The sequence below is a fragment of the Schistocerca cancellata genome, chromosome 3, assembly GCF_023864275.1.
Source record: "Schistocerca cancellata isolate TAMUIC-IGC-003103 chromosome 3, iqSchCanc2.1, whole genome shotgun sequence".
Classification (NCBI taxonomy): domain Eukaryota; kingdom Metazoa; phylum Arthropoda; class Insecta; order Orthoptera; family Acrididae; genus Schistocerca; species Schistocerca cancellata.
This window is the reverse complement of record NC_064628.1, coordinates 872227866-872254659: the sequence shown is the minus strand read 5'-3', so window position 1 is coordinate 872254659 and position 26794 is coordinate 872227866. Positions and strand designations below refer to the sequence as shown.

The window sequence follows — 26794 nt, the reverse complement described above, 5'->3', positions numbered from 1 at the left end:
ACCATGTGCCACTATCCATCTGTAAAACTATGCCAACAGGCATTACTATCATGCATCTTGACATGTTATTTCCTTGTGAAAGTGAATCATAATCTCATACTGAAATGAAACTCGGTGCTGTAGTTAGTCCCTTACATTACTATCCACTACTCTGAGTTCTCTAACCTATCTTTAATTGTGTAATGTGCATTACTTTTGAAGAGCATTTTAACTGCCTTTTTAAAAAGATATATTTTAATGATCTTTTTAACTTCCATTGGCAATTTATTATACAATTTTATACTCTGATATAAAATGCTTGTTTGTTTTTCCTAGGTAAATGTAACATCATAGTGGCTCTTCTTCCATGATTATGTGTAGAACTACTGGTGCAGTATTTAGTGATATTTTCCCTGGTAAACACCACAGAGTGTTAGATGTACTCACTTACTGCAGTAGGGATGTCCAATTTTTAAATAGCTCTTTACAATGAGTATGACTATGTCTGTCTCAGTTATTATTCTTATCATCCTTTTCTGCAGTTTAAAAACCTTGTCAATGTTTTGTGTCTTTGATCCCCAGAACAGAAGCCCATAGCTAAGAACTTAGTGTATGTAGACATAGTATGTTGCCACAAGACATTGGCTGGTACAAACTGATGCTAACACTCTAAGTGCATAACATGTTGGTGACATTCTATTTGCCAGTATTTTTGTATATTCATTCCATGTTAGCTGACAATTGATGTTCATTTCTAAAAACTTTGTGTTTGCTCCACAGTCTATAGATTTATCATCTATGCTTAAAGCGACAGAGTTACTTCCTCTTTTTATGCTGAAGTACATCATCGTCATCCTGAACAGTTTCCAGCCCCAGGCAGGATCTGTGTGCCTCTTGGTAATTTCTTACGCATCTCCATTTCATGTCCTTTGTATCTCCATTATCTCCATGTCATGTATCTTCTTACAAATCCTCTCGTTTTCCATTCTCTTTATGTGCCCCTACCATCTTAGACTTAATGTGTCTCACCTGCTGTGCAAGAGTTCCTCTTTCACTATTTCTCTTGCTCTTTCATTTCTCATCCTATGTCTCTCCCTGTTACTCTTGTCCTACTTCTGACAAATTTCATTTCACATATCTGTAATCTGCTTACATCTCTTTTTCTTCATTACTCATGTGTCAGACACATAGGTTATTATTGGGCTGAAGCAATTTCTGTATGTTACTTCTTTGGTTTTTTTGAAGGACATCTTTGTTCCAAAGCAGGCTCCTAACACTTTGCAGGAATGCTTCTGCCTGTCTGCCACTTTCACTAATCTCTTTCTCATTTCTTCCATTTTCCTCTGACATGCTTCACAAGCACTTGACAGTTTCCACCTTCTTCAGTCCTTATTCATTAATTGGTCTATCTTTCTTTTTGATTGTAACCAGGATTTCACATTTGTTGACACTAAATTTCATCCTGTGCCCTCTCATAATTTCTTCCCAGGCATCCAGCTTTTCCTGAATCTCCCTCCCTGTTTCCCCAGATGATCAAGTCTTCTGTGAACACCATTCTTTCATTTTGTCTTCTCCAGTTTTTTCTGCAACCTTAGTTATTATCTCAACCAAGACTACAATGAAGAGAAGAGGTGATAGTGCAGTATCCTGATTCACATCACTTGTTTGCTGAAACCAATCTATCCCTTCATTTCCCACTTCACACAACTTAGATTCCCAAAGTACATCTCCTCCACTGTGGGTGTTGTCTCTTTTTCCACTCTCTTCCTTTCTTTTGCTTTCCAGCTCTTCCTTCTACACATGCTATCTAATGCCTTTTCTGTACCAAGAAAGACATCACAAGGTCTTCCCCAAATTAATAGTGGTGCTCTTGGAGCTGGCTCAGTGCAATTATGAGGTCAACAGTTGGTCTCTGAGACTGAAGCCATACTGTTTCTATCCCAGTTTTTTCTCGATTCTGCTCTCTAGCATCTTTTCGCATACTTGGGGACAGTGTGGTATCAGTATGACTTCCCTGTAATTTCTACAATCCTGAAGTACATACTGTTTGTTTTTTATCTTCAACACTAATTAATTGCATACTGCCCAATTGTAAACATATTTGAGGGTTTCATTTGCTTTGTCTAAATGGAATTCTGATATGTTTTATCAGTGACTATGATGTTGTAGTCATTGGTGAGGAGAACTTCTTCTCTATGACTTACACTGTCTGGAAAGTCATTTATACATACTAAGAACAGAACTGGACCCAATAAATTACCTTGAGAAACACCTATATTTATGTGTTTCTTGTCTGACATTTGTTTTACTAAAAATGTATCATCAGCAGATGTGCAAATAATCTCCACCTTTTGGTCAACAGTGTCAAAAGCAGTGGATAAGTCAAGAAATTGTATGTAATACAATCATCCCCATGCAGAGCTTCACGTACCACTTTTGTGAGCTCTGCAGTAGCTGTGTATTGTACCTCTCCCACTTCTGGAACCATACTGTGCTTTGTTAAACACATTGTATTTCAGAATGAGATTTTCACTCTGCACTGGAGTGTGAGCTGATATGAAACTTCCTGACAGATTAAAACTGTGTGCCGGACCGAGACTCGAACTCGGGACCTTTGCCTTTCGCGGGCAAGTGCTCTACCAACTGAGCTACCCAAGCACAACTCACGCCCCGTCCTCTCAGCTTTACTTCTGCCAGTATCACGTCTCCTACCTTCCAAACTTTACAGAAGCTCTCCTGCAAAACTTGCAGAACTAGCACTCCTGAAAGAAAGGATATTGTGGAGACATGGCTTAGCCACAGCCTTGGGGATGTTTCCAGAACGATTTTCATATCAGTGCACACTCTGCTGCACAGTGAAAATCTCATTCTGGAAACATCCCCAAGGCTGTAGCTAAGCCATGTCTCCGCAATATCCTTTCTTTCAGGAGTGCTAGTTCTGCAAGTTTCGCAGGAGAGCTTCTGTAAAGTTTGGAAGGTAGGAGACGTGATACTGGCAGAAGTAAAGCTGTGAGGACGGGGTGTGAGTCGTGCTTGGGTAGCTCAGTTGGTAGAGCACTTGCCCGCGAAAGGCAAAGGTCCCGAGTTCGAGTCTCGGTCCGGCACACAGTTTTAATCTGCCAGGAAGTTTCACATTGTATTTGTTCAAGTAAGTTTTCAGTCTCTGTTTCATGATTGCTTGAGTTATCTTTGAGAATGAAGACAGCAGTGAAACTGGCCTGTAGTTTTCAATGCTACCCATAATATCTCCCTTATGACTGGACTTTTAATCAAAATTGTTACTTCAATAATGTGGTGGATCGAGCAGTCCCTCTAAGAAGAGAGAAAGCCAGGTCTAATAAGGAACAACAGCCACCAATTGGAAAGTTTTTCTTCCTTTTATTAAGAAGGTTATGGGTTGCATTGAGAAAGTGTTGGCCAAGTGTGGGGTTGATCTTTAGACACACCAAGAATATAAAATAATGCTTTTGAGTGACAAAAAATGGAGAGTATTCACCAGTGACACAGGAGGTATATAAAATTCCATGTAATTTTGGGCAACTATGCATCAACAGAATGAAAATTGATTACTTTTAATGATGAATGGTAATGCCCTCTATTCAACTCTATAAATTAAGAGCCCCCCCTGGCCCTTGATGCAGATAGTGTTTTACCTCCAAAGGCATCTCCCACAGTCTTTGACAAAATTTCAGGGAATAGTTTTATGTATCAGACACAGCCTTTCTGCTCGAAAATCTCACTGAAGTAAAAACTGGCTGTGAATGCCCGCCTTGTAAGCTTAAAATGTGCAATCTGAGACTTTGTATTTGATATATTTTGTAGTACTCTTCTGCTCAATTCATGAAAACTACTTCTAATCATAAACACATGAGGAGAAATGGTATTCTTATGATATGGCTCCCAATAAGAATGAGACTCTAACACTGTACAGAACATATAAAAAATGTTGTAAGTTTATGGACAAGCAGGATGACACTATTTATAAAGCTTATTTAGAAGCAGACTGACCATAGAAATTTTCACAGTTTGATTCAGTACTTCTTCATTAGTTAATCTAATCTAATCTTCAGCAATCTTCCGTAGCGCCACATTTAAAAAAAATTTCAACTCTTTTCTTGTCCAAACAGTTTATTATCCACTTTTCACATTCACTGATCTGATACAAGTCCTGTTCCACCCGCCCCAACACTTCACTAATACAAACTACATCTCTCTTTGACCTATCCATCTCTCTATTAAATTCTCTAACCTTCGTATGCAGTTAAGGTATCTAACATTCCATACTCCAACCCATTCATCATTCTGCTGATGATAGCTTCCTCTTGAGTAGTTGCCATCAGGAGAGGAAAATGGTGGGGGGAGATATATTATTCCAGAAAATTTTATCCATGAGGGTGTTATCATCTTAAAGCCATACAGGAGAGCTATATGTCCTCAGGAGATATAATGAATTTAGTTTCCCCTTGCTTTCCGTTGTTTGCAGTACCAACACAGCAATCTTTGTAATACTCTCTTTAGGGCAAACAAACATTTACTGAACACAAAATTAGTGTTCTGTAACAACAGATAAAATTGTCTGTTATTCCACAAAACCAAACAATAACTGTTACTGACTGAAGGTAATATAAATCCAAGAATGACCACTTCCTAACAAGTCTTATTATGGTGGAAACGACATGCTCATCAAACAGAAGCACTATACAGAAATGTTTTGACTGCTTATGGGAGCACAGGTAACAGGTCCATCACTCTAGTTATTCAGTAATTCGGCAAACACAGAAGTCACCATGCAAACTAAAGTCCAGTCCAGTCCAGGTAAACAGCAGCATGAGTCATGGGTTACTTTGTAGAGGCAGAGTTAGATAATAGCATCTAGCATAGCCTTGTGCCCTTATTTATATTCACTGCAGAATTTCACATGACTGCCCTGCAGTATCAGTGACTTCCCTACCAGAGGTCCCCTTATTGGATGTGTGCAGTGTTACATACATGGATATGTCTGTATCTTTCATTTACATGTCTGGCAGTGCTGCTAAACTGCTCCCCTCTTGAACCAGAATGTGGATTTGTGGGTGAAAATGATGTGGCAGAAGCAGCCGAGAGCTGGCTGATAACATGATGGAAGACTCCTGAGAGATGTCTGGGATCTCCAGTAATGTCAGTGATGGATCCAGAGCATCCTGTGTAGGCCTGGAAATCTCCAGGAGTGGAGGTATCCATATGGAATGTGGCAGATCCAGTAATTCAACCACAGGTGACACCAGATCAACACCAGTGTGTGTGCCCCTCAGCTTGCAGAAAGGATGAACCAGGTGGCCATCCTCTGTAACATTGGATTGAAGAGTGGTTGTGACAGTGGTAATAATGGACCTCCCAGTGAGATCAGCCACTGACCAGGACGCTACAACTGCAGTTGGTTGAGGTGCTGGTGTAGCATCACATGTGTCGTAAGTACCAGCATCACATGCTGTTCCACAACAAATCCTCTGATCGACCCCAGATTTCACTCAAATGTGTGTGTAGACACTGTGACACTCATACAGAATGGTGAGACAGTGTCTTCTTTGTGTTCCAGGGCAGGAACAAGTGATGAATGATGAATGCCAGCAACACTCACTAGGGTTACTGGTCTGGTCATGGGCCAGTGGGCCCCAGCAGATACACTGATGACTGAGAAACAATGCTTTATTAGCTTCAAATACATATCGCATTGATAATAATGTGAGACAGACTCACCCCACTCCAATGTACCAAACTGGTGAAGGCTTGCAAATGGTGACTTCTGCCCAGATGAGATGTAACAGCAGCAGTGCTGACACTGGGCAGAGTGATGGCCAATGCCCTGAAAGTGGGCCATGACCTTAACATCAGCAACACTTTGTTGTGCTGTGACAGCATTCTACAGTGGTGGATGCCTGAACTTAGGTGGCTCAGGCCCAACAACATCCGCCATGAAGGTGGAGGCAGCCTTAGGCATGAACAACACAATCAGCAACACTGTGGCACCAAGTTCTGCAAGGAGATTCAGCACAGGAAGCAGTTGGCCTTGCCCAATCTTGATCCCATGGCTGCAGCTGGCAAAGCCATCATCTCATCATCTGGCATGGCCCTCGTGTCATCTCCATGCTGCTAGACTCCAACTACCTCTGCCTCAAAATCTGCTACTATTTATATGGCTCTGGTGTCCTCTTGTTACATTAAAACCCTGCAGCCAGCTACCTAGCTCATAACAAGAGTATTCCCTTGGTGTGTTGTCACCACCCTGCCTGTTCCGGCTATTACCTGTATGGTGCAATTTTCTGCTGAGAGCTGGTAGCCTGTTTCACAATCCTTCTTCATGTATGTGGCTATGACCCATATGATGCCACAATATGCTTAGGTACTGCCCAGTGATAGCTTGACACAGTGCTACCTGTAGCTCCTTACAGATTATTCCAAGTTATACTAAAATTAGGTAGGGACCAGTGGCAGATACATATGGGGGGCACACAGGGTGCACAGCCTCCCCTTGCAGGAGCCGTCCACATTGCCACTTGCGCCACCCCCGCCAGTCAGCCTGCACGCTATTCGTTCGTATCTTTCGTCAGTCAACTCAACTGAATTGAGTTATCGAGTAGTTGCACCTTCCTATGTAGCACGCGTGTCCACGTCATCACACTTTATACACTTCTGTCTCACACATAGATAGCTAACACATACCTACAAGAAAAGTTGCGGCCATTCTAGTGATCTCGATACGTTATTCTGTCTGGCATTTGTTCAAGAAAAGATACAAATATCCTATTGTTTCCTTGTACAGAGAAGCTTCAATACATAGCATTATAAATATGGACTATTCGCCAAATAGGAAGCTAGTTTACATTCAGAAGCAGAAATATTAAGATTGAAGAATGAATAAGTAAAAAGTCCTAGCTGTAGCAAGTGTAAGTGTGAAGATTAATCAAGAGAGAGAGTGATCAGTTGAGTGTAAAGTATTAATAACAGTAATTTAGCTAATTCTCAGTAAAAATAATGATACAATGCTCGTAACAATATTTTTACCAATAATGTAAGAATAGTTTCCCGTACCTAACTCATATTGATGCATATATCTCTGGTAATAGTAATGTGGCTGAGGTTGACAATGAAGGAGGATCGACTTAATGGCTTAGCTCTGTTGAACACACACCCTGACATTGATTGTCCTACTGATGATGTAATTAACCAATTTGCCAGGAAGAATAGGCACATATAATTCATCATTTAAAGAAGAGAACCACAATTGTAACTTTTTTATGTCATAAGATGGCATTGTCTTGTATATCTGTACAATCAGTATAAATAAAACTTTCTTCAACTTTGCATGTGACTTGATTATTTTTTACTACAATAAAAGTAAAGGTAGCTCAAGATATATTTAGCACCCCCTCCTTGAGATTTTTCTCTATCCACCACTAGTAGGGACACTACACAATAGATCCAAAAGCATTCTTTGAGGGCACTCATATAGGAACTCCAATGGGATTTGATCATTGATGGCCATTGATCTGTAAGAAACTAGGAAGGCATTTAGCACAGAAGGTGATTTAACAAACCCTAAGGCTTTTAACATTTGAATTTTGAATTCATGGTCAATCTGTTCTGCCAGCCCATTTCAGGGTGGATGAAATGGAAAGGAGGGGGGAAGGGTAAGTTCCATTGAAGGTACAAAACCTACTGAAATTAATAGTTGTGAAATGAGGACAATTGTTGGACAGGAGCATATGTAATTGTTCCTCTGCTGTAAAAATCTGTTCTGAGGTTTCCTTTGTGGCCACTGTTGTTGTCAGCTGTAGGTGGATGATACAGAGGAAGTGGGAGAAGGAATCAATGATGAGTAACCATGCAAACCCCAAGAAAGGGCCTGGAAAATAAGTGTGAACTCAGTCTCATGGTTGTGTCTGGTCTGGTCATGAAGAGAAAAACTGGAGTGTTGCCAGCTGGTTTGCCTGGCAAAAAGCACTGTCAATCCATCCCTGTAACATCATCTTCCATACAAGGCCTGTAGATGTAGCAGTGTGCTAAATTTTCAACCCTGAAATCATCCATTTGCATTGATGTAGTAGTTGGACAAAGCAGCAATGAGATCCTCCCCTCACTCAATAGCAGTGGACATTTTCATGCAAGCATTTGAGTTGAGTTGTTTGGGGGTGGAGACCAGACAGCAAGGTCATCAGTCTCATCAGATTAGGGAAGGATGGGGAAGGAAGTTGGCCATGCCCTTTCAAAGGAACCGTCCCAGCATTTGCCTAGAGTGATTTAGGGAAAACACAGAAAACCTAAATCAGGATGGCTGGACACAGGATTGAACCATCGTCCTCCTGAATGGGAGTCCAGTGTGCTAGCCACTGCACCACCTCACTCGGTGCAAGCATTTGAACAAATTGCATTAGGCTCTACACAATTCTACCTGTGCTGTTTGATGTGATATATGGACAACACATTTGTCATCTGGACATATGGAGAAGCAGAGCTGCATAAGTTACTTTACCACATCAACAGCCGACATAACAACATCCAGTTCACCCTATAACAAAAAGTAATGGTTAAATCCTATTCCTGGTTGTGGATATCTACAGAACTCCCAATTGCAAACTGGGACAACCAGTACCTACATGTCAAATCCCATCACCATCTGGCTCAGAAGTGTTCCATCCTACACACACTGCTTGAGCCCACTGTATCATTGATAAAATTGGTATCAAACAAGAAGAGAAGGTGTTGTGCAACACTTGTCAAGTCAATAGATCAGATATGACAGTAAAATTATATGAAGAGCTACTTAAAAAAAAAAAAAAAAAAAAAAAAAAAAAAAAAAAAAAAAAAAAAGGGCCCGCTAGGGGAGTTAAATGAACAGCTTCTGTTGTTGCACTTACTTTATGTCAGAGACATCAGTGATCAAATAGGCCAGGTTCTTCACTGAGTACGGATCAACCCGGTCCTTTGAAGTGACCACAGGACCCAGGGTTTAATAGGGTCTCCTAAAGATGCATATATGAAATAAAATGTGAGTACAGTGCCGCCTACATTGGGGAAACTGGAAGGCCTGTTAGCAACAGCTTCACTCAGTTGGGCAATATGACAGAGCACCACTTGCAGAACATTACTATGATTATGGACAGACTGTTGAGTTTAAGGAATCAGGAATATTAGGACACAGTCTGTAGTGATTCGAAAATTTGTGTAAATTCTAGAACCCCTCAGCCTTCTACCATCTCAAACACATGATATTCTAGATACAAGTGTGGGATGGTAAAATCCTAACTAATGCATGTCTCATTTTTGTGTGTGCAGATTTAAAATCAGTCATGGGAACAAAGTAGACGCAGGGTCAAAAGGCACTGACAAGTACCTGTCGGGCAATCCATAGATGTGTTAGTGAGTGTGAATGGAAGAACCATGCAATCTATATGCAGCTTTGTGCTTATTGTGTCACTGACTAATGTTATGTGAAACAAGAACAGTTGAAAAAGTACTCATATAGACTCTTGACTCAGCATTGTTAGGGGCAAGATATTTTTTCAATCTCCTTTTCTGAAAGTCATGGTGTCTAAGCAGACTTTCTTCTGAATGTAAATCAGTTTGTTTTTACCATATGAGTGTATGAGAGACTTACTGAAGTTACAAATTATGTTGAAAGTGAGAATTTTAATTGTGCTTGAAAGTTAAATACATCATTGATTGATGAAACGTAAAGTTTGTATGGCTACTTATTTCACTAGTAGAAAGAGATTTGAAAGTTCCTGTACCTAGCATTATTTGACAGAGAAGAAGTCAAGAGAATTTCCAGCAGCCAGCTATCCAGTAAAGAAAAGTAGCTGCAAACCCCAAGTAAGTCATCTCGTAAAGAAGTGGAATGTGGTTTGGGGAAATAAATCAGTATAACCCAGAGCCACACTCACACTTTAAGTTATCAAAACATTAGAATGTGGCAACCTGTGTGAAAGGACCAAAAAAGCAGGAATTTTCAGTCAAAATGAATAAAGAAGCTGTTGTGTGTTGCCATAGCAACCAAACATAATATGACAAGGGATTTACTCTGAGACATGGGAATATGTTCAAGTATCTAATGGAGCAAAATCTGAATGAAAAGTAGGGAAGACATGAAAAATTCACAACAATAAAACAGCAAAGAAGGTTTTGACGTATCTGTCTAAGAAGAAATATGCATAGAACACTTCAACCAAGAACATCCAGTGCAGGGAGTATACAGCTTTCACACATCTCCTCATTAATCATTATATATAAAAAATTATACTCATTGATGTAACTGTTTAAATACTTCCCACTTTAACTTTAGTAAGTCAGTTTTCCATGACTCTTTCCCCAGATGTTAAGTCAGCTGACCCAGAACTGCTGCTGCTTCTGCATGCACACTTGATAATGCTCCAGCCACCATAAAAGATACATAACAACAAAAGATACTTGCAGGTAAAGCTCACCAGGTAGTGCATTCTAAACCAAAGAGCACAAGTGTCAAGAAACTGTGCTATTACAGTTGTAAAAACCACATAGACTGATTTGATAAAACTCTGCATGCAAGTCTACCCTATGTAAGGTGCTTAAACTCAGCATGACTATTGTAACCTATATCTATATCAATCTGCTTGTTGTGTTTAAACATTCTCTCTACAGTTAATACACTCTATACTTTCCTCCATTACAAAATTGAATATTCCATAGTTTCTGTTCTCTTCTTGTCTGTGCTGTTCATCACTCAGATTTCTCCTCATATACTGCTACACTCTATAATAAATGTGTTTGAAAAAGAAATCCTAATACTTAAATGTGTATTCAATATAACATACAAGCTCTTCTAGCACCAGTTGACATTGTAAATTATTTTTGCTTCAGCTGTCATCAGTTATTTTGCTGCCCAAATAGCAAAACTACTACATTTAGCATATCATTTCCTAATCAGATTCCCCAAACAACACGTAACTTCACTGAACTACACACTGTCACCTTTATTTTGCTTGTACTGATGTTCATATATTACATAAACTCGTTTCAACTCTTTATTCATTCTGTTCAACTGATCTTCCATGTTTTTGCATCTCCAAACAGAATTAGAATGACAGTTGCAAATCTTAAAGTTTGTATTTCATATCCATGCACTTTAATAGTAACTACTTCTAGATTACTTTATATATGTGTATGATAAGAAAAACAGCCACATTGAAAAAAAAGAAAAAGAAAAAAGGTCACTGCTGTTCCTACTATACTACTCACCTGCCGTTCTTTTATTGCATACTCTAGTATGCTGTATTGAGGCCTTCACCCCAAGTAGCCCTAATACTGGTTTCCAAGCTAGTCTGTCTTGTCCAAGTCTCTTTAGACAAGCACTTCCATGCATAGCCAACATGACAATTCCTTGATGTCTCAGGACATGTTGTATCATATGATCCTTTCTTTTATCATGTTGTTCATTCATACACTGTGTTCTGCGAATCTCATCATACATAAGAGCCTCCAGGAATGTGGAACAAATCAAAGTATTCGTAGACAATCCAGAAGCAACCACTGCTACTTTTATAATGAGTGCTAAGAATGAATTACAACTAGTGCTAATCTACTCACATTAATAATGCTAGTAATTACTTCTTTATTATTTTATGTATATATGTTAGGAGAAAAACATCTACTGTGAGAAGATCCACTACTCCTTCTCCTACACAGCTCAGCTGATGGTTACATGTAATGCTCCAGATAAAGTATTTATCGGACTCCAAACTGGTCACTCTCAGCCGGCTATAATATGACAAATTCAAAATCTATGTAACACAGATACTGTAGAGCATTGCTTATACAAACATTGCTCAACCAAACAACCACTTAACCATACTTACCTTTCTTATGCACCCGACCCCTTTCCCCACCACCACCACCACCTCACCATCGCTCACCCTTCCACACCAATGACCAATGCCAAGTTGCTGACAATGGTAACCATTTGCACTTCTTTATGATCACTTGTGTCACACTTGTGATATAAAATACCTAAACATTAATGTGTTGTCCTTTCTGTGAGAGATAAATATGAGATAATAAAAGGTTAGAGGGAATTGAATCAGCAAGTAAGTTGTCTAATGATATGAGATTGGTAAAGCAACAAAGCATCAATTTTTATATATGTTTTTAAAAAAAGTCACAGATTTTACATCTAAGTTTGATTCTACTGATGGACTGGTGAGTCATAAAACTTTGAAGTGTATCATGAACATGGATCTAGATGATGCTGAATACAAGTGGTTTACACAAAAAAGATCACAAGGAGAACCTGTATTTGGTCCTCTTCTATGTGAAAAGGAAATTCAATTCAATGAAAATCTTGGAGGGCTGTTGCAGTTTTAAAAAAGCACCAGGTGGTTAAAACACTTTCAGTCAAGACATGACATTTGTGAGTCAAATACAAGAAGAAAAACTAGCTGCTGATTCTTTCCAGATAAAACTATTGGTGGTATTGAGGGAAGAAGATTGTGCATTCAAAAACGTTTACAATGCTGATGAAATTGGGCTTAGTTGGAAAGCTTTGCCAACATATTAATATGTATGTGATGCCTATTGTTTACATCTCAGAAAAGAGAGTCTGGGTGCATAGTACGAGTACAATTTTCACAGAATGATTTATGGAAGTTTTAGTACCCTCTGTAGCACCTCCTCAGTTAAAGAATGGTAAAAGGGAGAAAACATTACTACTCCTGCTTCTTGACAATGCACCAACTCATCCACCATGTGATATCATAAACAAAAGGAATGAGTCCATAAAAGTGGTGTTTCGTCCACCTGACATAATCCCCTTATCAAACTCCAAACTGGTCACTGTCAGCTGGCTATAATATGACAAATTCAAGATCTATCTAATGCAGATACAGTAGAGCAAACAACCCCTTAACCATATTTACCTTTCTCATGCACCCTGCCCCTTACCCCCTGCCCCCAATGGATCAAGGGGTTGTTGAGGCTGTCAAATGGCATTACAGAGAAAATATGTTACTTAAGTTATTGTTAGAAAGAGAAGAGGAGGAAGGAAAATGTCTGTCAAGAAATCATAAAAAAAATTTTGATTTGAAATATGCATGTTACAAGATAGGAGCAGCATGGGATAGTGTAAAGGAACAGAATTTGGAAAAAGCCTGGAATAACATTTGCAACATAGTGGAAAGTAGTCAAAGTCTAAGAGAAAATGATGAACAGAATGATATGTCTGACATGCTCAATATGCTAAAGAACTCAATTGCCATGAATGTGATGAAGAAGACATTCAAGAATGGATGAGTGTCAATGATTCAGAGCCAGGGCACCAAATCATGCAGGATAGTGAAACTGTAAATCTTTTCATTGATAAAGCTGACACTGCCAGCATCTCATCAACTAGTGGTCCAGAAAATGAAGAGGAAAAATCCTGGCTGCTTCTGAAGCACTTACATGTTTAGATATAGACACTGCCTTGTGACAGTTTGAAGCTCAAGATGGAAGTGATCGGCATCAGGTATATGTCCTGAAAAACTGTGTCATTTAGCTGCTTGTAAGTGGGTAGGCTCCCTTAGAAAGAGCAAAATTAAGGACGTTTTAAGCATTGATTCTATATATTTGTGCTGTACATGCGAAATGCATATGTATTACATACTTTTTGATTAGTAGGCTCTACTAAATGTTCCTATTGCATTTGCCTTTTTAATAATAATAGAGATCCATGTTATTATAAATATACATAATTTTTACTGGTAAACTGATAAATAAAAGTGTACAGTATGATTATGAGAAAAAACTGGTTTTCCAAACACCCGTGTCCCCCACTTAGTTTCGATAATTGACACTCTACTGTATTAGAGTTACACATAATTTACATTACAGATCCAAATATTCCAACAAATAGTTGAAAGGATGGCTAATGAGGTATTCTCAAACTTCATTTTTCACTATTTGAGGATTTTTGAGTTCCTGGCTGATGCCTCTCAGAAACTGTTTTAGACATTTCCACCTAAGTATGAAACCATAGAGAGTATTTTGTTGTTGTTGCAGGCTTCAGTTTCATGCACCTCTACATATTACCTGTTTATCTTTAATAACTACTACAGCCTAAATCCATTTGAACCTGCTTACTGTCCTATTCTCCCCTTGAGTTCCATTTATAGTTTTCATAACTAACACTTCCTTCTGTTGCGAAATTGAACATTCCTTAATGCCCTAGGATATGACCAATCAAACAATCCCTTCTTTTGATCAAGTTGTGCCATAAATTTATTTTTACCTCATCATTAGTTACACTATCTAATCTTCTTCAGCAGTCCTTTGTAGCACCACATTTTATAAGCTTCTATTCTCTTCTTGTCTGAACTGCTTCCATCCAGATTTCACTTCTGTACAAGGCTACACTCCAAACAAACACCTTCAGAGAAGACTTCCCAGTAAATAAATTTTTGTTAACTGTTAACAAATTCCTCTTCTTCAGAAATGCACTATGGCCAGTTTGCATTTTATATCCTCTCTACTTTGGCCATGATTAGTTATTTTGCTGTCAAAATAGCAAATCCCATTTACTACTTTTAATGTCTCTTTTCCTTATCTCATTCCTTCAGCATTCCCAGATTTAATGTAACTATATTTCATTATCTTTGTTGAAATCAATTTTCTTGTGTTTAGAAATCAGAAGGAACGATTGTTTTTCTTGGTAAAAACTTTCTAAAGCAAAGATCACATAAATATTTCTTTATTTACAAAACCGTTCCTACAGACTTTGCTGTTGCCTTCAGTTCTTCAAAAATGTTTGTTATAAAACATTTTCATTTTGAGTTGAAACCTCACACCAAGTTGTCATATTAGCGCATAAAATACAGCGCATAATGCAAAGGTTTATCACAAAAAAATATTTACAATCAAAAAGCACCTTGTGCACATGGCCATGTCCATAAATGTAGCACTCAAAGATGATAGATACATTATAAAAATCACAGTATGCCATAAGAAGCATGGTGGCAGATCTGTTTATTTTAACTAGACATGGTCTAATTGTTGAAGATCCACCTCAGATGGTGTATAAGGTACAAATTTTTACCCTTGTTTTGCTTTTGTTATTGTTCATCTTATAACATCTTTTCAATATAAATTGACATTCTGTTCAACAGTTCTTGAAAGTCCTCTGCTGTCTCTGAGAGAAGTATATTGTTATAAAGAAACCTTGACATTTTTATTTCTTCTTCCAGAAATTTTAATACCTTCCAAAATTTCTCCTTGGTGTCCTTCACACAGTGCTGAATATAGGGATTGTATAACATTGGGGATGGGCTACAACTTTGTCTCACTCCTTTCTCAACCTCTGCTTTCCTTTCTTGTCTTTTTGTAACAGCATCAGATTTCTGTACAAGTTCTAAATAACCTTTCACTCCCTGCAATTTATCGCTGCTACCTCTAGAGTTTCAAAGGCTGTATTCCAGTCAACATTGTCAAATGATTTCTCTAAATCTACAAATGCTATATGAGGTCTGTCTAAAAGTATCCGGCCTTTGGTTTTCCCACACAAAATAGAGACGATAGCATGGCGCCACTGTACACAATAAAGGAAGAGACCTTTATGTGCATAACACCTTCCAATGCGTCAGTCACTGCCTGTTGATCGCTGAGTGAGGTGCTACACAACGTGTTTGTCGTGTTATTGATTCTCTCAAGATGACTGAATGTGTTAAGCAAAGATACTGCATCAAATTTTGTCAAATGCTTGGTAATTCTCAAAGAAAAACAATTCGTAAGATTTGGCAGGTGTTTGGAGAAGATGTGATGGTTGTAACACAAATTAAGGAGTGGTTCAACCAAGTCAAAAACGGCCACACATCAGTGGAGATTGACTAGCGTTCTGGCAGGCCCCATATTGCTCGGAGTGCAGCTGTTGTTGAGAGGGTGCAAAATTTGGTGATGGCAGATTGCTGTTTGACCATGCAGGAGATTTCCCAAGAAGTTGGAGTGAGTAAAGATTCTGCACATGCAATTTTGCATGATGATTTGAACATGCACTGAGTGGCTGCAAAATTTGTGCCCAAGTTGTTGTTGCTGGAACAAACAGACCTCCATTTTGACGTCTCACAGGACCTTCTGGACATCACCAACACTGATCCTGGGTTTCTGAACACTGTGATAAATGGAGATGAGTCATGGGTGTATGGTTTTGACCCAGAAACAAAAAGACACTCTCCAAGGCTGAAGAAAGTGGGGCAGGTGTGAAACAAAATCAAGGTGATGCTGACTGTCTTCTTTGATGTCCATGGAATTGTGCATCAGAAATACACACTGGAAAAACAAACAGTGACAAAGGATAATGTTTTAGAAGCTGAAGAAGTGAATTATAATTTGTGCTGCGGCCTGGACAAAGGAGTACTATCAAGATGTTCTCTGGCGACTGTGTGACACAGTTCAACACAAAGGAGCAGCCATGTGGATGGCAAAAAACTAGCAATTGCATCACAACAATGCCCTCACACATTCATGCCACTTGATCCAAAATTTCTTGTTCAAACACGGAATTACAGCTGTTGGCCAACCTCCCTACTCTCCAGACATGGCTCCTTGCGGAGATCACGATGATGAAACTGAACACTATTCCAAAAGAAGACTTTCAGAGGTGTTTCTAGCAGTGGAAGGATCGGTGGCCTAAGTGTGTGCAAGCACAAGAGGCTTACTTTGAAGAGGATTAGAGTCCCAACCCCGTCAGGTATTCGAAATATTTTTTTCTGGCCAAAGGTAGGGTACTTTTTCGACAGGCCTCGTAAATGTAGGTTTGACTTTCCTTATCCTACGGTCTAAGAAAAATCATCTACATTTCTCCCAAACCTGAACTGATCTTCACTTAAGGCCCCCTTCTATCAGCTTCTCAGGCTATATGAAGATTATTCTTACTTCTGCTACTGTGGTAGTGAATTGGAGAGTCCATCTTAAATTCTCTATTTTTATTAACAAGAAATACCATTGGTATGTGTAAAAATCCCTAGGTGTCTGGAAGATATTCTTCTATGAACCTTTCGCAAAATTATTGCATGCTTCTGTAGAATGCTGTAGAACAGTTTTGAGTGCAAGTATGCGAAATACACAAGCAATTATGTCTCAATGTCAACACAAAGAGAGGCGTTTCTAAGAGCATAGCAGGCAAAATGGATCTTTTTGGTTAACTTATTTACATACTGAGGCCGCATCAGTATATTAGCAGTATAGATGGCCTCTCATAATCCTGTGTATGCCCATTGATCTGTCTAGTCTAGTCTAGTCTATGTCTAGTACATGTGTGTTATACATTTTTATTGGAAGTAGAATAATATGAGTTTTGTAACAATATTATGAAAAGGAATGCTGCTACTCACCATATACCATAAAATGGGGTGAATAGAAACAAATTTGAACTTTGGTTGAAAAATGTACTTATTGTTTGTCATGTTTAAACAAAAAAATACTACCCAAAACTCAGGTCTGTATTGCTCTTATCATGATATTATTATCTAATTATTTTCTTTCAATAAATTAAAAACATTTAAACATGGTGTTTCTAATCACCCTGCAGATAGGGGTGAATAGAAACAGTGTTATAAAACTATCATTTTTTTAAAGCAAAGAGAGGTTGCTAAAAGCTATTAAATATATTTTTTTCTATTATAAAATAAAGAGATAAACATTTATTTCAAAAGATAATGGTTTATTAATATTAAATGTAAGTAAAATATAGAAATATGTTCATGTCTCATGGCTAATCTATTCAAACTTAAGGTGAACAAACAAAACACAGCTGTTTACCATGAGCATGGTACTGTATTATTAATAAATTGTTAAATCAGACAGATTATCCTCAAAACATAGCACGTCTTTGAAATGAGCACTTGAACTGAGAACCGATGATGACAATTTTAGGATGACATCATTTCTTGAGACAAAAGATTCTTCTTCAGTCATTGTGAACTTTTTGGTTTGAGGAGCTCTTTTCAAAAATGTTCCAACAAAACCAATGTCAATAAGGTAACTAACTTTGCAAACATAACATAAAAAAGATGATGTTTTACCATATACTTTGACCACCATATAGTCACCTTGGCTTATGGAGATACCAGTATTTTCATCTAGATCTGAAGGATTCTAAGAGGACAAAATCAAGTCTTCATCACTGTCCTGCACTGAGTATAGATCTTCATCCTATGATGATGAATCAAAACATTTTCTGTTTTTCTTGGTATTTTTTTTTTCACTGTCTTGGCTTGTTTAGATGTACAAGGGCTTGGATCACAGTAAAGTGAAGAATTGGCAGTTACATCCTCCCCATCCATGTCCTCAAAGTCATCAATGCTAACACTTCTGCCAGGTTGGACATTAACTTTTCTCATTTTTCTCATTTGTTTAGGAGTCTGGTCTTGTCTAAGACTCTGGAAGAGTTCTTTAAAACTGTTGTCAACAGCATTAGTGGATTCTTCAAGATTGTTCTTATCCTGGTTTTTATTTACTTGTGTACCGGTACCAGTATCTGGGAGCATTGACAAGACTTTATTGTGGTCTAGAGGCACAATCCCACATTTCCTAAAACCTGCAATAACATTTTTTTTCCTTCAAGGAGTCACACAACTTTTTCAAAAGCAGAGGAAATTTATCCTTAGGAACTGTCACCTCATTTCTTCCTGGGCCTTTCTTCCATTCTTCCAATATTTGTTGCCAAGTAGTTTTAAGAGCCCAAAAAAATGCCACATCCAGTGGTTGTGTCAGGTGTGTTGAATTTGCTGGTAGGAATATAAATCTTATGTCATTGTCCTGACACAGCTTAACTGATTCTATGGACAGATGTGAAGAATATTGTCTCCAATGAGAAATTTCTTACCTTCCAGCTTTTTCAGGTATGGAACAGCAACTGTAAAGATCCAATCATCGAAGCAGAATGAATCAAACAAGGCAGATTTCGTCCGGTTGTATCTTGCATATTTTGGCCCACCTTTCATCCAGCTTGAATATAAATGCAAAGCCTTATACACAATATAAGGGGGTAGTATAATGCCACCTGCAGCAGCTGCAAACGTTACAGAGATTGATGCCTTTGAGGAGTTCATGACCCTTTCGGGTTATTTAGTTCCCCTCTGTGTGACTACCTTTCATTTTCCTGGATCATCTGTCAGGTTTGTCTCATGATAATTTATTATATTACAAGGCAGCACAGTCTCCAATTTCTTTGACAGTTCATCAAAGTAACTGTTGATAGTTTCTGGAGTGTTTTATGTTTTGGCACATTCACACTGCTAAAGTGTCGCCTCATAAATGATTCCACAAAATCATGACCAGGGAGATTATTCATAAACCTTCTCACTTCCTCCCCCCTTCTGTCCAAAGAATCCTTTACTAGAAGTCTTAAGGTTGTAAAGTCAATGGGATAGCCCCACTCGCTGCTTATTTTCAATCTCTCTACAAGCAGCTTCTCTTCTTCAAAAGACAAGGCACTGTGTCCGCCCTGAGGTTTAATGGTTGGTGCCCATTTTTAGATGTCTGTATAGTATGCTAAAATGAATCCTGTGTTTTTCAGCTGCTTTCCACAAGCTAAACCCCTATTTGCTGTCAGAGAGGGCATTGTTTATATGATTAGGTCTGTGTTTTTTGTAACCACCTCCTATAATGGGTTCGTATTTCTGTTGCATATTTGAATAGCAACTGTGAAACAAGGAAGATATGTTAGTTATGCATGTAACATAACTAGATCCAAATGGTTCAAATGGCTCTAAGCACTATGGGACTTAACATCTGAGGTCATCAGTCCCCTAGTCTTAGAACTACTTAAACCTAACTAACCTAAGGACATCACACACATCCATGCCTGAGGCAGGATTCAAACCTGTGACTGTAGCAGCAGCATGATCCTGGAACGAATCGCCTAGAACCACTCGGCCACAATGGCCACCTAACATAACTAGAAAATTAAATAGTATTAATATGTCATACTAATAGATTTTGTTATTGTGGGGTGAATAGAAGCACCAGACTTCATATGTTTCTATTCACCCCACAAATTTTATAAACATGACCTAAAAAATTTGAAAATTCACAGACCTGGTTTCATTGAAAGTGAAACAAAAACCAGCCCTTACTGTTTTATGTAGATGTTATACCAAATACTTACTGTTTTATGTAGATGTTATACCTAATACTTACAATGCCATTAACTGTCATATGTAGAATGTTTACTTACCAAAGAAGTTCATAGTAGGTAGGAAAACAAATTAAAAACTATCGACAAAGACAAACATTAACCTACAATACTGCCAACCCAACTAAACATAATTTCCTTGTTAGTCTGAAGTGATGCCAACCCAAAAACAATAATAGTTAAAATTAATGTGCAGTACAACCTTACAGTATTTAAAGTAGTTGTGCATATGAAGTTTTGTTTCTGTTCAGCCCGCTGTTTCTGTTCACCCCACTGTACGGTAGCAGATATGCTGAGTAGCAGATTGGCACAACAAAAATACTGTCACAGTATAATGGCCAAAAGATTATATTATGACAGTCTTTTTGTTGTGCCTATCTGCAACCCAGTTGCTCTGCCATATGGAAAGTAGCAACTTTCCTTTCCATACTACTGTTACGTTACATCCTAAATTTTCCGTTGTTTGATAATATAAGTTTTATAAGAGTAATGGTTTATTTACTTCTATTTATTTATTCATTCATCTGTAGACAAATTTCTTTGTAAGAAAGTCACTGTTGTAGAATCCATGCAAAATACTGTGGCCGGTAGATGTGCAGATAGCAGGGTATGCATGGGGAGAACAGTAGTGGTGGGGGCTGTTGGCAGGCGCTGTAGGGGGTAATGCTGAGGGCTGGAGGGGATGTGCTATTCTAAACTTCTAAACTGAAGCCTACACTCACATTCTTTGCAAATATTAAGTGGGCCCCCTCCGCATCCACACATGCTCGGTGACCAAAAATATCTGTCTCCCCTGCTTTTGTTAGTATCTAAAGGAATTTCACCAAAAATGTAGCGATTTATTTTCACCTGGCTTTTTAACCATTTCTAACTTTCAGAGAAGTGTCATGAGTGGCAAATTTTGAGTAAAAGCTACACATTTCTCTTGTTGCCATGATAAAATTTGCTTCTTTTGCCAAAATGCAGTGATGTTTACGCAGTCTCACCTAACTTACATGTTGTGCAGATGCAATTGTGAGAGCATTCTGAAACAGCAGTTTACTAAGTGAGGAAAAGTAAGGTCACTCTCTGTGCAAAAGCCCATCCTCAGTAACAAATAAATATATAATGCCTTTACTTAAATCCATAGCATTTCTCACTTCACCAGCTATCAATGACCCTTAAATATTATATTCTTTTATCAAAAAAGATTTGTAGTTAACAAGGTAGATAATGTAGTTTTGCATAATAGCCACATGGAAAATACTCTCCTCTTTGCATGCTGTCACTTGCAAAAATCTCATTTCAATATCTCAAACCATTTATGAAATACGAGGAATGTTGTGGACATTTCACTCTGGCTTTATTGGTGGTGTGGTGCGATCACAAAAGAGTGTGCTACATCAGATCAGTTATCTCAAAACTGCAAACAGATAGAGACCTCCACCCAAGTCTAAAGAAAAATTCAATGTGTTAGCTAAATTTCATATACAGCAACATATTACGCAATATACACCAAATGCAAAATCATAGTGATCCCTATTTTTCATTGCAAACTTTTTTGAATTTTACACAGTTTCTTACTTCCACATAAATATCATAATAACCATGACCATTAAGAAAATGATGGGCATATCATAATGAACCTGACATGTAAAGCAAAAATTTGTTTTTTTTAATGAATAGATTCTTTGAAATCATTTGAGAAAGATTCCAGGGCATGTGCTTTGATTCTGTCATCACTGACCAGCCAAAAGGTAGTCTACAGTGTCGGCCTCCCCTTCCAAACAAAATAATGAATTTGCTCAGTGCTTTGGACAAAAATTGGTCTCTACACATTGACCACCATATCCTGCACAAGCTCCACATACATATATGCATTATTTATAGCAGAGGAACTGAAGATGAGAATAATGGAAGAAACGGAATATGCGCAAGAAATTCATGATATAGTATATATATGATATTCATCACTTAATTACAAAAGGTGAGGTTAAAGCAATGGATTCAAACAAGAGAAATGAATCACAAGCCTCCTCTATTAGCACATCTTGGTTTTTAGATTGCAGGGAACAATTAACAACCTTGACATGTATTTTGCTGCTTACGTACGTCATTTATCTTCTTTGGCTGCTTTGTTATTGATCAAACTGATTATTTATCCATATTAATTTTTAATGCACAAATTGAGAAGAAACTAGTGGCTTCATAGATAGGTAAATACACAAACACCCATTTCAGAGCACATAGCCTATTCTACTCCAGTGTACATTTATTCATAGTTGTGGTAAATGCTGTTCAACCAAATGTATAAGGTTGTACAATATCAATGTAACTGTGTCAAAATGGTCAATAGGGGTAACTTCTGTTATCATTCAAGTTGAGAAGTGATAGATTAAGAAGTTGACATTGTTTGTCTTCCCTTGTTTCCCATCTTAGGTATCAGTTTTGTACTAGAAAATGGGCTTACAACCCAAAACAAGATCATACAAAAAAATAAAGTTTTGTGAAACAAGGCAAAATATGAGTAAAAACCATTTTTTTGGAAATATACTTTAAGAAATGTTTTGAAGTTACAAATTTCCTTCGTATTTTTTATCTCTTTTGGCAGTTTATTATGTACCTTGACTTTATTGACTTAGTTGTCTGGTCCTCAACTTTTGCCTTCTATCCAGGTACAAACACACATTATCTCTCATTTAGTGATTATGTATGGATCTGTTTGCTCCTGTTGAAGCTTAATAAGACTAAGCTGTTGGATGTGAATTAGTTGTTACCCTGTTCCAGTATTCTCCTGGCTGTGCATAGTATAGGTGTACTTTGGCCCTTTATTAATATATTTGGGTCATCAGCAAACATTACAGTTTATGAAGATTCCCCAATTGTCCCAACTAAATCATGTATATAAACCAAGAACAGGAGCAGGCCAAGCACTGAAGTTTGCAGAAAAACGTATTTAATATTTTCCCACTGTAAATTTAATTTTATTCCCATTGTATCATTTGTTTATGTAACCTTCTGTTTTTTATTGTTACAATAAGCCTCCATACTTGCAAGGAGGACAACCTTTAATAATAAACCCTGTTAGTTTCCCTAGCAAGATCGTATATATCCTTCTCATTAGAGACACTGTTATGGAATCAAAACTGAGCTCAGAAAGATGTTTCAGTATTCTTCATTAAGCTAACTTCTCTAAAATGTTTGAGAACATAGGAAAGATAGAGATCAGTGTAAGTATAGTTACAGATCACTTGCTTATCTCATGTTTGTATACTGATGTTATGACTGCATACTTCAAAATTTCAAGAAATAGCCTTACACCTTGTCATATGACTGGTCACAAATATAATTTAAGGGTATCACTATCAAGTCTATTTTAGTATTTTTCATCACCTACTAATTTGTGTGATCTTTCTAACAGATGAATTGATACAACTGATATCTGGTGGCTGAGTATGCATTGCTCGTCTAAGTAAGTTTCTTGGATCTGCTTTGATGGATTAATTTTTGTTCCCAAGTTTCCAGCTACTATTAAGAAGAACTCATTGAATTTAGTAGCCAATGATTTGAATTAAATATCATCTGTCTCACTGCTACTGTCATCTTAAAGTTTAAGGTCATTTTCCAACAAAATTTATTCATTTAGAGACTAATGGGAAAGAACTAAATTCCTCATTTACCATGTGTCCTTCATAAATATATTTGCAGTTTTCATCCTGTAAATTCGCTCTGAACATTGTACTTGAGTCAGCTTTTACAATTCTATGAACTTTTCCTTTTCCTTTTTTAATGGAAACTGATTGATCAGGATGTATTATTGCTGCCATTTGGTCAACATGCTCAGATAAATCATTTAATATGGGGCTCACATCTGTTTTGTTTGTTACACTCACTCTATTCTTGTTGAGAGTGTTACTGTGGGGGGGGGATCAAACTGAAGCTGGACATCAGAAGCTTCAGGTTCCCTTGATCAGAATTATCTGAGATGAAATCTATGTTGAAATCTGAACGTTAAATCACTTCCCAGTTCTATGTATTAAATTTTATTATCATCTCCTCTAATTTCTTAGTAAAATTTAAAATAAATTAGACGACTTTCTTCTATGTTTTCAAGATTGTTACTGAAGTAAAGCACTCAAAGAGCTTTTTAATTCGGTACTCATTGGGGTCTGTTGCCTGGGGCTTTATTGCATTTTATGTTTAAGTAGCCACTACTCCATTCCTCATACTGTGCCTGCAGCAATGTGATACTAACTTCTATCCATCTATGTGTATCTGATCAATTTCTACAATTTCTAAGTGACGTTCTGTTACACATAGTACATCTGTAGAAATATCTTCATATTTTTCAGTAACTTGTATTTGTCTGAGTTTTATTAGTCAACTAGCTTCTTGTATTTTTATGAAATGTCCAAAAGTATTATGATTGTTATTATCCTTTAGCAGAAAAGGAGAGAAGTGTCACTAGCAACGTCCATGCCTGTATCAGTATTATCCAAATTTTCATTGGTTACTGCATGTTTCATCTTTCAGCCTTCTTTTCTTCACTTAGTATGGGCTTGTCTTTTCAGCTCTTGATGTAAAAACTGTATGCTAACTTTTGATCTTCAAGTAATTTTATCATGATGCCATGGACTATTGTATTTGAAAAAAAGTGAAAACATTCCTTACCATCAATGCTTACTATCAATTAATTCAGCTATTAATCTTATAAGGTTATCAGTGTATTAATCTTATAGGATAGTAGGACCTATCTAGAATATAAGTGAAAATAGACGCTTGTGATAGGAAGATAGTCATGAATAAATTCATATCACATTGTATTAAATAACGATGCTCTAGATATGGAATACGGAGCAGTTATTAACACTCAAGATTTTATGCAGCTAAAAGACTACAGTTTTTGTAAAAATGGAGAGGTTCACTACAACTAAAGTTTTTTGTTGTAGAATGACAACAACCATCTAGTCTTTGTGTTTGCAAATGTTACTCTTAAAACTCTTGCAGCCTTTTCTAAACATTAGCTCAAGTGAGCTTTAATGATATTTGTTGCATATGTACATACCAATTTTTTTTCTATTGTTACAGTAATTTATTTTGTTTTATCAATGTTTGTCTTGTAATATCTGTTTGTATGTACAGCCTTAAATTTTGATATTCTCAATACTGATAATCGTCTTCAAAATCATTAGGTATTTGTTTATGCATTGCAGTCTCCATTTTCATTATGTCAGTTTGTAGCAGTTCTTATATAATTCTATAAAACTTTACAAACCACAAATAAAAACAGAAAACCTATTCTTAAAGGAGAGAATGCTGTTAATCATGTAATCTGTGTGGAAACTAAAACCAGTCAGTTTATAATTTTTCTTAAACTTGTTATTGCCACATCATCCAGTTTTTGAGCCACTGGAAGGTCATCATCTGATGGTGTGCTTTTACAGGAATATGATACTTAAAAAATTATTCATTATATACCAGGATAAAAATACAACACTTATACCTGGATCAAAATAACTTAACTAACTGACAGCCAAGAATGGGGAAGGGCAATATTGTCAGTTCAAATTTGCCTGTGCACACCATATTGCTGTAGCAGCAATAGCTGAGCCTTTCTGTTATGCATAATTCATAAACTGCATGCTGACATGTAGTAAATGGTTTGGTTAGTGGGGCAGGAATAGACTTATCACTTTCCTGTGCACTGTCTCCACTAGTTAAGGACATTGTACCACATAAAATAAAGACACCTAATTGAGAAATAATGCAAACAGTGAATATGGATCATGATTGTTACTTTACTAGCCATAAGTGCCATCTGCAACTAACTATGACAACTGACACCTGAAATAGCAGAGTGACATTACATTTGTGAACAGCACAGAAGGCATGATCAAGCAAGCCCATTCTCTGATCAATTGTTGTTCTGGTAGCTGTCCTGTACACAAGTAGCTTTCAGTCACTACATTATTGCAATCCATGTATAGATGTAAATGATTTAGCACACAGTCTATAATTACATGGTTTGCACATGATTTAACATACAGTGTACAAATACACGATTTGTATGCTATTTGATAATTCATGTGCAATAGATAGTATGTTTTCCATACTAGTAAATAATGGTCCTTTTTAGAGTGCCATAATTATAACTTCTGGGAGACTAGCCACTCATAGTGCACAATATAAAGTTCTTGTAAATGTTCACAATCTAATGATGAGTCTGCAGTGGCTCAAAACATGGCTAATGGGGCAAATTGTCTTTAAAAATTGATATACATAATTGGTTGTAGTTTCCACAAAAATAACCAGATAGGGAAAGTACTTCATGAGGTGTTGTTATCATCAAAACAGTGTAACATGAAAGTCAGTTTACATGGTAAGTGATTTTGTTTGCCATGAAAATTTACAAGAATCTTTTTTTGCAAATCCTGTGAATGAGACCATGAGATTGTATGATGTGTCAGACAGAACACTGAACTTCTAAGCTCACAGTATTCTCACAACTTCGCATACCATTCTAAAAAAATTACTAACTAAATTCTACGTATTCTTTTTCCAATGTTTTCCAATGCTGTTCAGGTGCCTATGACATAAGACTATGTCCAAATTAGAAACATTCATAGCTGCTGGAACTTTTTCATGATACAATGAGAAAAATTAATT

The 26794-nt window shown here is 37.3% G+C and overlaps 1 protein-coding gene across 1 annotated transcript in view; it reads left to right on the top strand.

Annotated features, from left to right (window-relative positions):
- Positions 1–26794, top strand: part of LOC126175943 (phospholipase A1-like) — a 122183-nt gene that overhangs the window by 12726 nt on the left and 82663 nt on the right. The gene's annotated exons all lie outside the window — the stretch shown is intronic.